The sequence below is a fragment of the Rana temporaria genome, chromosome 3 (assembly GCF_905171775.1).
Source record: "Rana temporaria chromosome 3, aRanTem1.1, whole genome shotgun sequence".
Taxonomy (NCBI): domain Eukaryota; kingdom Metazoa; phylum Chordata; class Amphibia; order Anura; family Ranidae; genus Rana; species Rana temporaria.
In genome coordinates this window covers 440293599-440306858 of record NC_053491.1, presented here as the reverse complement: position 1 = coordinate 440306858, position 13260 = coordinate 440293599, and the positions used below count along the sequence as shown (strand labels likewise).

At 46.0% G+C, this 13260-nt stretch overlaps 3 non-coding genes across 3 annotated transcripts; 2 read left to right on the top strand and 1 right to left on the bottom strand.

Moving 5' to 3' along the window:
* The first annotated feature begins 2307 nt into the window (after positions 1–2307).
* On the top strand, positions 2308–2390 carry TRNAL-UAA. Its single transcript has one exon. It is a non-coding gene; the product is annotated as a tRNA-Leu (tRNA).
* Positions 2391–7385: 4995 nt separating this feature from the next.
* TRNAL-UAA lies at positions 7386–7469 on the top strand. The gene has a single exon. It is a non-coding gene; the product is annotated as a tRNA-Leu (tRNA).
* Positions 7470–9751: 2282 nt separating this feature from the next.
* Positions 9752–9834, bottom strand: TRNAL-UAA. The gene has a single exon. It is a non-coding gene; the product is annotated as a tRNA-Leu (tRNA).
* Between the last annotated feature and the right edge of the window lie 3426 nt (positions 9835–13260).

Below are 13260 nucleotides of genomic sequence, written 5' to 3'. Positions count from 1 at the left end.
ATTACACAGCACTCTGGACCCCTTTACATTACACAGCACCCTGCATCACTGGATCCCTTTACATTACACAGAACCCTGCAGCTATGGACCCCCTGCATGTTACACAGACCCCCCTTCAGTGCAGACCCCCCTTCAGTGTATCCACCCCTTCAATGCAGATCCCCCCGTTCAGAGTAGCCCCCCCTTGTTGCCAGTCTGACACCCCCCCCAGTGTGTGGTAAGCCCCCAAACCCCCCTAGTACGCCTCTGGATGGCTGCACGGCGCCCCTGTTGCCCATGGCGCCCTGTGCGGCCGCACAGCTCACACACCCCAAAGGCCGGCCCTGATTGCGCAATTATGGAGAAGACCGGGCCGCTAGTAAAATAGCTGGAAGAAGATAGCAGAGGAGCCCGGCAGAAGGACAACGGAGAGCGGGAGGAGAAGACCGGGCTGCCGCTAGTAAAAAAGCTGGAAGAAGATAGCGGAGGAGCCCATCAGAAGGAAGAAGGCACCGGAGAGCGGGAGAAGAACCAGAGAGTGCAGAGACGACACCGGTTAGCAGAAGAAAGACCCCCGGAGCTGCCTCATAAATTACTTTAAAAACCTGTGTAGTGTGTTTTTTTTTACACTTTTTTCCTCCAGGTGAATGGGTAGGGGTACGATGTACCCCATACTCATTCACATAGGGTGGGGGGCCAGGATCTGGGGGCCCCCTTATTAAAGGGGGCTCCCGGATTCCGATAAGCTCCCCCCCCCCCGCAGACCCCGACAACCAACGGCCAGGGTTGTCAGGAAGAGGCACTTATCCCCATCAACATGGGGACAAGGTGCTTTGGGGTGGGGGGCAGCAGGAGTTACAATCTGAATCTGGCTGCTGTTGGTTAAAAAAAACTCATATTCAAGTCAGAGCCAAAAAGGATAGTCGGTACTATTCACTTAAAGTGGCTTTAAAGGTTGAAGGATTTTTACCACAAAGCATTTTACACAATGAGGTAAAAAACCTTCCTTGTCCAGCCCCCCCCCCCCCATACTTACCCAAGTTTGATCTTTTTCCAGCGATGTGCACAAGATCTCTCTTCTCTCTCCCTCCTTATAGGCTCAGAGACGCAAGCAGGAGACATTGGCTCCTGCTGCTGTCAATCACAGCCAGTGAGGAGAGAGCAGGGCCAAGTCACACAGAGTTGGTTTGGAACTGAGCCCACAGGAGTGCCCCCATAGCAAGCCGTTCGCTATGTTGCTATGAAAGCGGGGGGGGGGGGGGCTAGGTTGCCGGTGGGGATTCGAGAAGAGGAGGATCGGGACTGCTCTGTGCAAAACCATTGCGCACGGCAGGTACACATAACAAGTTTGTTGTTTACAATATAGCTTTACAATTACTTTAAGAGTAAAAGTATGGCCAAAGCTCTTTTGGTCATAATTCTTTTGTGAGTTTACAGGAGTGCGCTTATTTGTGCTCTTCATGGTCTGGATGCATCCCAACAATAATGTCGGAATTACACCCAAATGCCTGACTGGCATCTGGATCACCCGCTCATTGAGTCACGGAGCTCCTGCCCCCTCTGCTGCCGTGGAGGGGCAGAGCACAGAGCGGTGACTGACAGTCACTGCTCTGTGCTCAGAAAGAACCCACAGCTACCCTCTCTTATATGCTCCCTTTTGGTTTTCTAAATATACAACTGAAAGTACCGGTAGTGTGAGCAATATTGGAAGAGGCTTGAAGAGGGTGCAGAGTTAAGCAGTGTTGGAAGAAGGTGGCAATGGATGAAGGGGTAGCAGTTGGGAAAGAGGATTGCAGGGGTGCAGGGCCATCTTAATAGCATCATGGGTCCCTGGGCAAAGTAATGCTCTGGGGCCCCTACTAGCTTGCCCCAATTTACATACCTGTTTCAAGAAATAAAGTATGAATAGTTGATAGAATTAAACATATATTCATTAGTACTTTCAATAAAATCGATTTTACAAAAGGAAAACATTCCATAGATCAAAGACTAGTCAACACAAAGGGCACAGTACAGGGGGGTCAGGAGGGCACAATACTGGGATCAGGAGGGGACAGTATATTTTCTAGGACACGACACAATATCGGGACAGTTTAGTAAAAAGCACGACTGACCCAGCAAATAAGGGTCAGTTCACAAGTATGATGTAATGCACGATTATTGTAGGGGCCCCATGTACCTGGGGCCCCTAGGCAGTGTCCTTGCATTAAGATGGAGATGGCCCTGCAGGGGTGAATATCAAGTGCTGGGGTGTGTACTTGCACTGTCCCAGAAGCTGGATTTTGGACTCTCAGGAGTTATCAGTGCCACCAACATTCCAAGTAGGTGACCAGGATGGCCGAGTGGTTAAGGCGTTGGACTTAAGATCCAATGGATGTATATCCGCGTGGGTTCGATCCCCACTCCTGGTAAGAATTTTTTGAACTAATTGTTTTTTTATATTATTTCTGCTGGAGGTTATTAGTGCTGCAAGTTTTTATTGCTCTTTGTATATTATTTCTGCTGGAGGTTATTAGTGCTGGAAGTTTTTATTGCTCTTTTTATATTATTTCTGCTGGAGGTTATTAGTGCTGCAAGTTTTTATTGCTCTTTTTATATTATTTCTGCTGAAGGTTATTATTGCTCCTTTTATATTATTTCTGATGGGGGTAGTGTGGGTTACCATTGCTCCTGGGAAAGGGGTAAATATTGCTGGGGACAATGGGAGCTATTATTTTCAGGGGTTAGTATCTGTGGCAAAAAAACAATTGTCCGAATGGTCGCACTCCAAGTGTAAATACCTTTATTAAACGACAGTTCATACAAACATTGGATTAAAAACAAATGCGTTTCACACCATTACGGTAATACAGGTGCTTAGTCATAGCTACATAACAGACATTCTACAATGATATATGTACACAAAAGGAAATGAATAAAATCCTAATTGTCTTACAAGTTGATGCCCATAAAATCACATGACGCCCTGGTTCACACTGGAGCGCTTTGAATCGGCGGCAATTGCCGTCAATGGCATCGTCCTAATCGGTGCAACGCCACATCTGCGGCGCTGCACTGATTTTGAAAAGTAGTTTCTGTACTACTTTTTGTGATTTCGGCCTTTGATTTACATTGACATTTACAGGTTTCTGCACAGATGTCTCTGAAATCGCAGCCGAAATCAGGACTGTCAAGCGGGAGTGAAATTGTGCGAGTTCAGCTGAACCCGCACGGCTTCCCGCACTTCAGCTGAACCTGGGAGAAAGGACGAGTCCAGACCATGGGAGTGATAACAACTGAGACAGAAGTCTTGACATATGTGGTTTTTAACTCTTTGTTTTCCACCAGGTTGGACAAGAAATCCCAATTGATCTTGTGTGAAAATCGTACATAGGCAGCATCACATATACATGCAAATTAAAAAAAAATTGAAAAAGAATCCTAAACAAAACAAAAAAGTAACACATAAAAACAATAATAGGTAAACCTAATATAGATCAAAATGTGTTGCACAACATTGTAGAAAATGTGTAAATAAAGAGACATGCTTGTAAAAACACACACATATATATAACTCAACATATATATATATATGTTGAGTTATGTATATATATATATATATATATATATATATATATATACATAACTCAACATATAAATTACGGTAGCATGAATCTACAATTGAATAGAAACAAACCCAGAAACCATAAGACCTCATAAAAAGCTGTATGACGAAGGAGACACCTGTGTAAGTAATAAAAATAAACACCCTCAAAAAGACAAGTAATCCAAACAAAAGGATCCTTATGTTCTATTAAATTACCAAACAATTAACTGGTTTGATACCCATACAGATAACTAGTTTGGACACCCATATGGAGGTTTAAGCCTCGTACACACTCACGGTTTTCTCTGCAAGAAAGCCGCTGGCAGAGCTTTCTTGCCGGGTAAACCGAGCGTGTGTACGAGGCTTAAACCTCCATATGGGTGTTCCCTGGACTCCAAACTTGGCACACGTATAGCCCCACTATTCCTCTACAAGTGTGCACAGCTTGCTGTCTAGGGATCCTACGGCGGGGGAGCGCGGATTTTTCAAAGTCGGGTACCCCTTCTATAGACTCCCATGTTAAACAGTAATTTCTTCAGTAAATTTGGGGACCTGGTACCGGCCGGTGGTAGGTCCCCTGGACCAGAAACTAGGCACACATATAGCGCCAGTTCCACTGTAAAAGTGTGCAAAGTTTGCTCTCTGGGGGACCTACAGTCGGGGAGCACCAATTTTTCAAACCTGGACACCCCTTCTATATACTCCCATATTAAACGTAAGTCTAGTCATGGACACAGTGAGGCATGGGCACAGTGAGGCATGGACACAGTGAGGCACAGTGAGGTATGGACACAGTGAGGCATGGACACAGTGAGGCATGGGCACAGTGAGGCATAGACACAGTGAGGCATGGACACAGTGAGGTATGGGCACAGTGGGGCATGGGCACAGTGAGGAATGGGCACAGTGAGGCATGGGCACAGTGAGGCATGAACACAGTGGGGCATCGGCACAGTGAGGTATGAGCACAGTGAGGTTGTCAGGAAGGGCATGCCAACGTCCAAGATGGCGGCCGTAGAAGACGGCCAGTGACTCCAGTTCCTGTGAGAGCGCTGTTGGCGCGCATGCGTGCGCCGCGGCATGCACCCCATGACCGTTTGGCGCCAGACAGGCCATTTAAACTGGGTCAGTTCCTGGACTCAGGTGCTGTCCGTTCTACAGCGTTTGTGTTCCTGATTCCGGTATCTGATTCCTGTTCCTGTTACCCGACCCGGCTTGTCCCTGACGCTTCTGCCTGTACCTGACCTGGCTTGTTTGACCTTGCTTCTGCCTGCCTCTTCTGCTACCTCGCTGCCAGCCCAATACCGACCCGGCCTGCACTTTGACTCCGTTCCTGCCTTCTCTTCTGTTCCTGACGTGCCCGCTAGTGTATGACCCGACCTGCTTGCATCCGCTATGAGTCCTGTTGAGCACCCATCCATCTGCAGCCACATCTGCTCTCCTATCTGTGGTGTTCCTGCACAAATTCGCCCCTGCTATCTGCTGATAGCTGCTCCTGGTCTTCTCCTGCACCGGTGTCCTCCGCAGTCTCTTTAGAGGTTCCAGCCCAGCGACTTCATCAGCGATCCTGCCAGGCACTCGTGCGACTCTGCACTCTTGCGCTTCCTGTCTGCTCTACCAGGGGCTCGGAGTCAGAGCTGTAAGAGAGGCCGTCCTCCGCACATCAGGCTCTACCGCCAGTTACGTGACAGAGGTATGGGCACAGTGAGGTGTGGACACAGTGAGACATGGGCACAGTGAGGCATGCACATGGACACAGTGAGGCACAGTGAGGCATGCAGATGAACACCCGAGGCTTATACTCGAGTCAATACGTTTCCCTTGGCTTATAATCGGGTCAGCTTATACTCGGGTATATACGGTAGTACTTTCAGTCAAACATAAAGTAATTATGAGTGAGAAAATACTCTACATAACAAAATGAACTCCTGATGGACAAGGTAGTAACCATTATATCTAGCTAAGAAGAAAGATACTGCTTGTAGACCCAGGGAGTGTGGAATCGAAGAGTAGAGTCTTGACACCTCACAGGTCACCCATCTTAACTGATCATTCCATTCAAAGTCCTTCAACTTCGTAAATAGCTGTTTAGTGTCTCTAAGGTAGTCAGGTAGGCTGACCACAAGAGGCTGTAATTGGTGGTCTACCCACTGGCCAAGCCTTTAGTTGAAATGAATCAATACTGGCCACAATCGGTCTTCCAGTCAAGGGATTATATCCCTTATGTACCTTCGGGAGAAAAAGGAAAATAGGTAAGGTGGGATGCTCAGGGATAAACATATCTGTTTCTTTTCCTGTGAAAACACCTGCCGTTACCCCCCTATCTATCAAAAAAGACAGTGCTTTCTTGAAAGATTGTGCAGGATTGGCCTTAAGGTGAAGATTTGTATCAGTGTCAGATAATTGATGTATCGCGTCCATCCGATATGCCCCAGAATCCAAAATCACCACCAAACCTTCCTTGTCTGCATTCCTAATGACTATCTTATCATCCTCTCTCAAAATCGTCAATGATGTCCTCTCACAAAGGTAAGATTGTCCTGCAAACAATTACCAGAACATTTACGTGCTAGATGAGTCAAGTCCCCCTCAACCAATTTTTGAAAGAGGTCCATGTCCTTGCCTAGTGAACCTACAGGGTATAAATCAGATTTTAGTTTAAATGGCATGCCAGCTGGCATCTTATTTGGTTCAATGGGGCAAGGATTGGATTCATGGTCTAACTCAACCAAATCATTCAATGCACACGCCTCAACAAATAATTGGAGAGAAGTAGACTTACCCACCACCGAATTGTCGTCAGACAATTGAACATCGTCCACAGTATCCCCAAAACAATGTTTTTTTAGAGTCAAGGTACGGACAAACTTGACGTCTAGTATTGTGCCAAAGGGCTCAAACTTGCTGATGGGGCAAAAATGAAGCCCCTTGCATAATAGGGCTACCTCCACATCATTCAAAACTTCATGGGACAGGTTAATAACATTGGTAGTTATTGGTGGGGACAATTCCGAAGCTGGTACCGACCCCCACTCCTTGTTTTTTTGTACTTTTCTTTTTCTTCTTTTTGTTGAAACCTTTGGCATTCCAGTTTAAAGATTGTGAGTTGGTAATACGATGATTAGGATCTTGTTGGTCAGCGATGTCAGGTGAAGAATCCAAAGCAGGGTATCATTGGCATTTTAGTTCTCTAGGTCAGAAAAACTGACCCGTTTTTTTAATAGAATTCCTGCAAGAGTGGCCAGAGTAAGCAGATTTCTTCCAAGTGTAAACTGCATTACTCTCATAATCAATGCGGTCTCTATTGAGTTTTCTTTTCCTGCCGGCAATCACATCCCTCTCCAATTTGTCAAGCCTAAAGTTCAGCCTGGTGTCGAATTCTGCAAATCTGATATCACTTTGTGACTCTTTTTGAATTGCGGACATCTCACTTTGTAGGCGCTCCAAATCTTTGGTTTTAGAACTTACGATCACCCTCATTAGTTTAAAGGAGCAAGTGGTGAGCGTGTCCATCCATTCTTTTTTCAAAAGTTCATTGTGTAGATCAAAAGTAGGAAATTTTGGGATTTGGAAAAGATCGTTGCAAGACCAAAGAGGATTGTCCAAAGGGGCTTCTACTGAAACCAGTATCCAATGTAGCAGGGACTGAAGTAGTATCTTCAATGTTGGAAGAAGGTGGCAATGGATGAAAGGTCAGCAGTTGGGAAAGAGGATTGCAGGGGTGAATCTCAAGTGCTGGGGGTGTGTACTTGCACTGTCTCAGAAGCTGGATTTTGGAATGTCAAGAATTACTAAGTGCCACCATCTTTGTAAGTAGGTGACCAGGATGGCCGAGTGGTTAAGGCGTTGGACTTAAGATCCAATAGGATGAATATCCGCGTGGGTTCGATCCCCACTCCTGGTAGGAGCAGTCGGTAACTGAGCTTTTTGACCTAATTGCTGCGTAAATCAGCGAGATATGCCTATTCACGAACATACGCTTGCCCGTTGCAGTTAAGATACGCCGTTTACGTAAAGGCGTTTTCAGGCCTAAAGTTATTCCACCAAAAAGATGGCGCAGCCAATGTTAAAGGAACACTAAAGGTTCATTTTTTATTAGATCAATTGATTGCTGTAAGCTAGAGCATGTAAATATCACTTACCTCATTTTTCCTTTTGACCTCTAAAATACAGTAATCCAGGTTTGAAAATGCCATTTCCTGTCACTCCTCTTCTTGCTTTCCACCAGCATCTGAGCCGTTTTGCATGGTGGAAAGCAGAATGTCCTCACCCCCTCCCTATGACTACAGCCCTGCGTGAAGATGCTCTCTTATCCCTCACAGGCATGGAGGCTAAGCCTAATGGGAACTGTAGTTCCCATTAGGCCGTGATGTAGCAAGAATGAATGCGCACCGCAAACCAGGAAGTCAGTGAGAATAATGATTCAGGAGTGCTGGAGGTGAATAAAACTTGATTTCAACAGTTATCAAACTAGTTATAATGCAAAACATTACTTTTTACTTTATCAGCTACCGTCAGACTTTATTTAAGAGGAAAATATTTTTGTCTTTACAACCCCTTTAAGTATGGACGTCGGACCCGCGTCAAATTTTAAATTTTTTACGTCGTTTGCGTAAGTCGTCCGTGAATGGGGCTGGGCGTAATTTACGTTCACGTCAAAACCAATAAGTCTTTGCGGCGTAATTTGGAGCATGCGCACTGGGATATGTCCACGGACGGCGCATGCGCCGTTCGTAAAAAATATCAATCACGTCGGGTCACGATTCATTAGCATAAAACACGCCCACCTCTTCACAATTTGAATTAGGCGCGCTTAGGCTGGCACATTTACGATACGCTGCAACTTAGGACACAAGTGCTTTGTGAATACAGCACTTGCCTCTCTAACTTACGGCGGCGTAGCTTATTTGCGATACGCCTGTACCTCTACCAAAAATCTACTGAAGGAAAATAAGTAGATGTGAATAGACCCCATTGAAAACAATGTAAAACAGATTGTCATGCGTTACTGGTGTGAAGAACAACCCATCCCTGCAGGATCAGAGTAAGGAAAACATTATGAGAGGTGAATAATCGTATGTACCAGGAAGTTATGTAAATTGTTTTATGTACCAGAAAGTTATATGCATGTCCTCGGGGCACTAAGCAGAAAACCATCTTGGACCAGTGTTCTCACTATTTAGCATTTATAAGCGAAGCTGCGGCTGTAGTATTTCAACACATTTCAAGACTTGACATGACAAACTGTGCTAATAAGAAAAAAAATGTTTTAATGTGTTTTTAATTTTGGATACAGTGATGAGCCATCAACATTTTATTGCTTTCTATGTGAACCTGAGGACAAATCAGAGCAGGAATAGCTCATAATCTTTATGATAGGGACACTGTTTAAAACCATGATTGTGTGACCAGGATGGCTGAGTGGTTAAGGTATTAGACTTTAGTACCCATGGATGAATATCTGCGTCGGTTCGATCCCCACTCCTGGTCGAGGTATTTAAAAGTTACCATATGTTAAAACATTGATTCCCCATTGCTGGTAAAGCTCCTTAAATCTGAACTTTAGGAAAAATCACAAAAAATATTAAGAATATTTCAAGAAGTTTGACGACACCTACTCCTCAGTGCTGGACAGCATGCAATTATAAGGTGAACCAAGGGGAATGCTAGTTATTTGAGTACCCATCCCTTGGGCCACTTTTATTCTGGTCCACGTATCCCAGGTTCACACTGGGCTGCGGGAGTGAAGCCGTGCGAGTTCAGCTGAACTTGCATGATTTCACTCCCGCTGGCAGTCCCGATTTCGGCTGCGATTTCAGAGACAACTGTGTGGGTTTCTGCACAGATGTAAATCGCGGCCCGAAATTGCAAAAAGTAGTACAGGAACTACTTTTTGAAAGCTGGTGACCGGGGAATGGGTGGGTGAGTGGGTATGGTTCGTGGCGCAGGCTGATACTAACCCCTGGAAATAATAACTCCCATTGTCCCCATCAATAATTACCCCCTCCCCAGGATCAATGATAACCCACACTACCCCCAACAGAAATAATATAAAAACAACAATAATAACCTTCAGCAGGAATCATATAAAAACAACAATAATAACCTCCAGCAGAAATAATATAAAAAGAGCAATAATAACCTCAAACAGCAATTGGGTCAAAAAGCTCAGTTACCGACTGCTCCTACCAGGAGTGGGGATCGAACCCACGCGGATATTCATCCATTGGATCTTAAGTCCAACGCCTTAACCACTCGGCCATCCTGGTCACCCACTTACAAAGATGGTGGCACTCAGTAATTATTGACATTCCAAAATCCAGCCTCTGAGACAGTGCAAGTACATACCCCCAGCACTTGAGATTCACCCCTGCAATCCTCTTTCCCAACTGCTGACCCTTTCATCCATTGCCACCTTCTTCCAACATTGAAGATACTACTTCAGTCCCTGCTACATTGGATACTGGTTTTAGTAGAAGCCCCTTTGGACAATCCTCTTTGGTCTTGCAACGATCTTTTCCAAATCCCCAAATTTCCTACTTTTGATCTACACAATGAACTTTTGAAAAAAGAATGGATGGACACGCTCACCACTTGCTCCTTTAAACTAATGAGGGTGATCGTAAGTTCTAAAACCAAAGATTTGGAGCGCCTACAAAGGGAGATGTCCGCAATTCAAAAGGAGTTGCGGCGTCGCACTGATTAGGACGGTGCCATTGCCGACAATTGCCGCCAAATGCCGCCGATTTGAGATGCGATTTGACATCTCAAATCACATCTCAAATCGTGCAAGTGTGAACCAGGCCTTAAAGTGAGAGTAAATCCTTATGCGTGAATTTTACCTATAGGTTAGCCAAGGGCCTTTTTTTCCTCAGAGAATAGGTGCAGAAACTCCTCACTTCCTGTTCTTCTGTCTGTAACTCCACACACTCCCTGGTGTGGAGTGTTGTGTTCGACCCCTCCCCTGGAATACAGGAGAGTCAGGACGCTCTCTACTTTGCAGATAGAGAAAGAAGCTGTGTGGTAGTGAGCGTTCTGACTCTCCTGTATTCCAGGGGAGGGGTCGAGCACAACACTCCACACCAGGGAGAAAGCCTCCTTTCATTACTGTGTGGAGTTACAGACAGAAGAACAGGAAGTGAGGATTTCTCAGAAGAAATAAGAACATTTAAAAGCAAAATCGAAGGATGAGGTAAGTGGAGGAGGACAGCACTAAGGTAAAGGAAGCTATTTAGGATTTTTATTTTTTTTTCCCTTTACAACCCCTTTAATAAATGGATATAACCAAATGCTTTCAACTGTATATTTAGCTTACAAGAAGATGGCAAATTAGAAAAGTTCATTGTTAGGGTTTACTTATGCTGATTACACATTGATGAAAATTCTGCCGATTCAGCAGGGACCAGATGAATTTAGATCCATGTATGGGTAGTGTAACAGTAGGAGCTACTGTCAAGGTAAAATGGACAGTTTGCTGGACGCAGGGTATGCACATTTGCGAGGTGCAAGACTACAGAGCGTAGATGTGGACTGGAGAAGACTGCTTTTGCAGCTTTCTCCAGGTTTTGGTAATTTGACATGGGGCTCTGTAGTTTTGGAGATTCCACAGTGTCTGGGGTGGGACGAGATCTTCAACCCTGTATCCAGACTTTGTTGATTACCAGCAGGGTGTGTGCTCAGGTGAGCACAGCCCTTATAATGAGAGTGTGCCAAGACCTTATGGCTCCCAGTTGGAGACAGCTCCAAATTAAGAGACAGGAGGTCTCCAGAAGTCAGAGAGGCTGTAGGAGACAGCCAGAAGCTTGGTGACTGCAAGAGGCAGAGCTGTAGACTAAGGATGAGCTCCGGCGTGTTCGCATAGAACACGTGCAGAGCCCGCCTGGAAGTCGGCACCCGCGCTGCGCTAATCACAGCCAGGCAGACATTTCCCGATCTCTGCAGCCGAGCATCGGACAATGTCTGCCTGGCTGTGATTAGCGCAGCGCGGGTGCCGACTTCCTGGCGGGCTCTGCACGTGTTCTATGCGAACACGCCGGAGCTCATCCTTACTGTAGACGCTGTCTACTTTGAGGAGTCGGCTGGTCTGGGTGACCAGGATAAAGTGCAGAAGTACTGCTACAGAGCCAGGTGGGCTAGTATTTTCTGTTTTGTGTTTGATGGAGAAGAAACCCTGCGTGGGAAACCTTTGTTTGGACTTTTATTCTTGCCTTTTTAATAAAAATGGGCTACCATGCCCTTAAATATAGTTCCTGACTGGCGTGGATCACTGGGAAAATGCATATACCACAAGAGCTAACAACCCCCAACCTTACAGTAGGTTAGTTGTACACAAGTTGATCTATCAATTGCCTTGTGTACAACCAGACTGTCAGTTTTTTCCCCAACGATCAGTGCTGCCGGCTTTAGCCAGCAACACTGATCACTATATTCTGATAGCGAGGAAGGCTCCCCGCTGTCAGAATACAATACCACGGCGGGAAGGATTCCCACATCCACCTCAAATTTATGGATAGGGCTCTGGATCTATGTTTTATTAAGTTTACACAAAGTTTGTATGGATTGCAAATATCTGTTATTTGGTTACTGGACATTTTTCTACGTGTACTCCTATATGTATTAGAGCTGCACGATTAATCGCAGAGAGAATCGCGATTGCGATCTCCCTGTGATTCTTCTGTGTCTGTGAACGTAAAATTAGAATGCTTTATATAGAAATAAGGAGCTGGGGAGCGCAGTGCACCTTGGGAGTTGTAGTTTCAGGCTGAGGCGCTCCCCTTCCACTCGGAACTACTGTACAGCCCTCTTCCCGCTGACACGGGCTACGTCCCGCCCACTGCTTTTGGATTCCCCCTGAAATCAAGAGGTCGCTTCTTATCAGTGGGGGTGGGGAGGGTGCACTATGTGTGTGGTGTCCATAGAGGAGGGACAGGGTCGAGCCTCCCCACAGCGGCTCCTATCTGCCACCCTGTGCAGTGTACACGGCTCGTCTGACACTTTTTATATGTTTAGAAGTACTGCCGTCATGGGTAACCCGGCCCGCACGAGGGGAGCCCTGTGTGTACAAAGTTGACAAAGCCTGAAAAGCGAAGCAAGCCTGAGGGGCCCTCGGGGTGGCAGGGGCCCCCGGACACTGGGCTGGAGGGTGGCTCGTATCATCTGTGACGGTGACCTACACACCTGTGTTTTACGATGGGGGACTACACATCCCAGCATGCACCTATCACAGGCTCCAAGAGAGGACTAGAAGCTCCAGCATGCCTTGCTCCTCTATTGCAGCCTGTGATAGAACTACAAGTCCCAGCATGAATGCTTTGCACTTTCATTGTAGCCTAGGTTACTGGGTGACTGGGCTAGAACTACAAGTCCCAGCAGGCTCTGCACCTCTCTTGCAGTCTCTAATAGAACTACAAGTCCCATTGTACTCTGCAGAATCATTGCAGCCTGTGATAGAACTAAAAGTCCCAGCATGCTCTGCACTTTCACTGCAGCCTGTGATAGAACTAAAAGTCCCAGCATGCTTTGCATTTCTATTGCAGCCTGGAGTCCTGAGTGGTTTGGCTGGAACTACAAGTCCCAGCATGCTCTGCACCTCTCTTGCAGTCTCTAATAGAACTACAAGTCCCATTGTACTGATAGAACTAGAAGCTCTGGCATGCCTTGCTCCTCTCTTGCAGCCTGTGATAGAACTAAAAGTC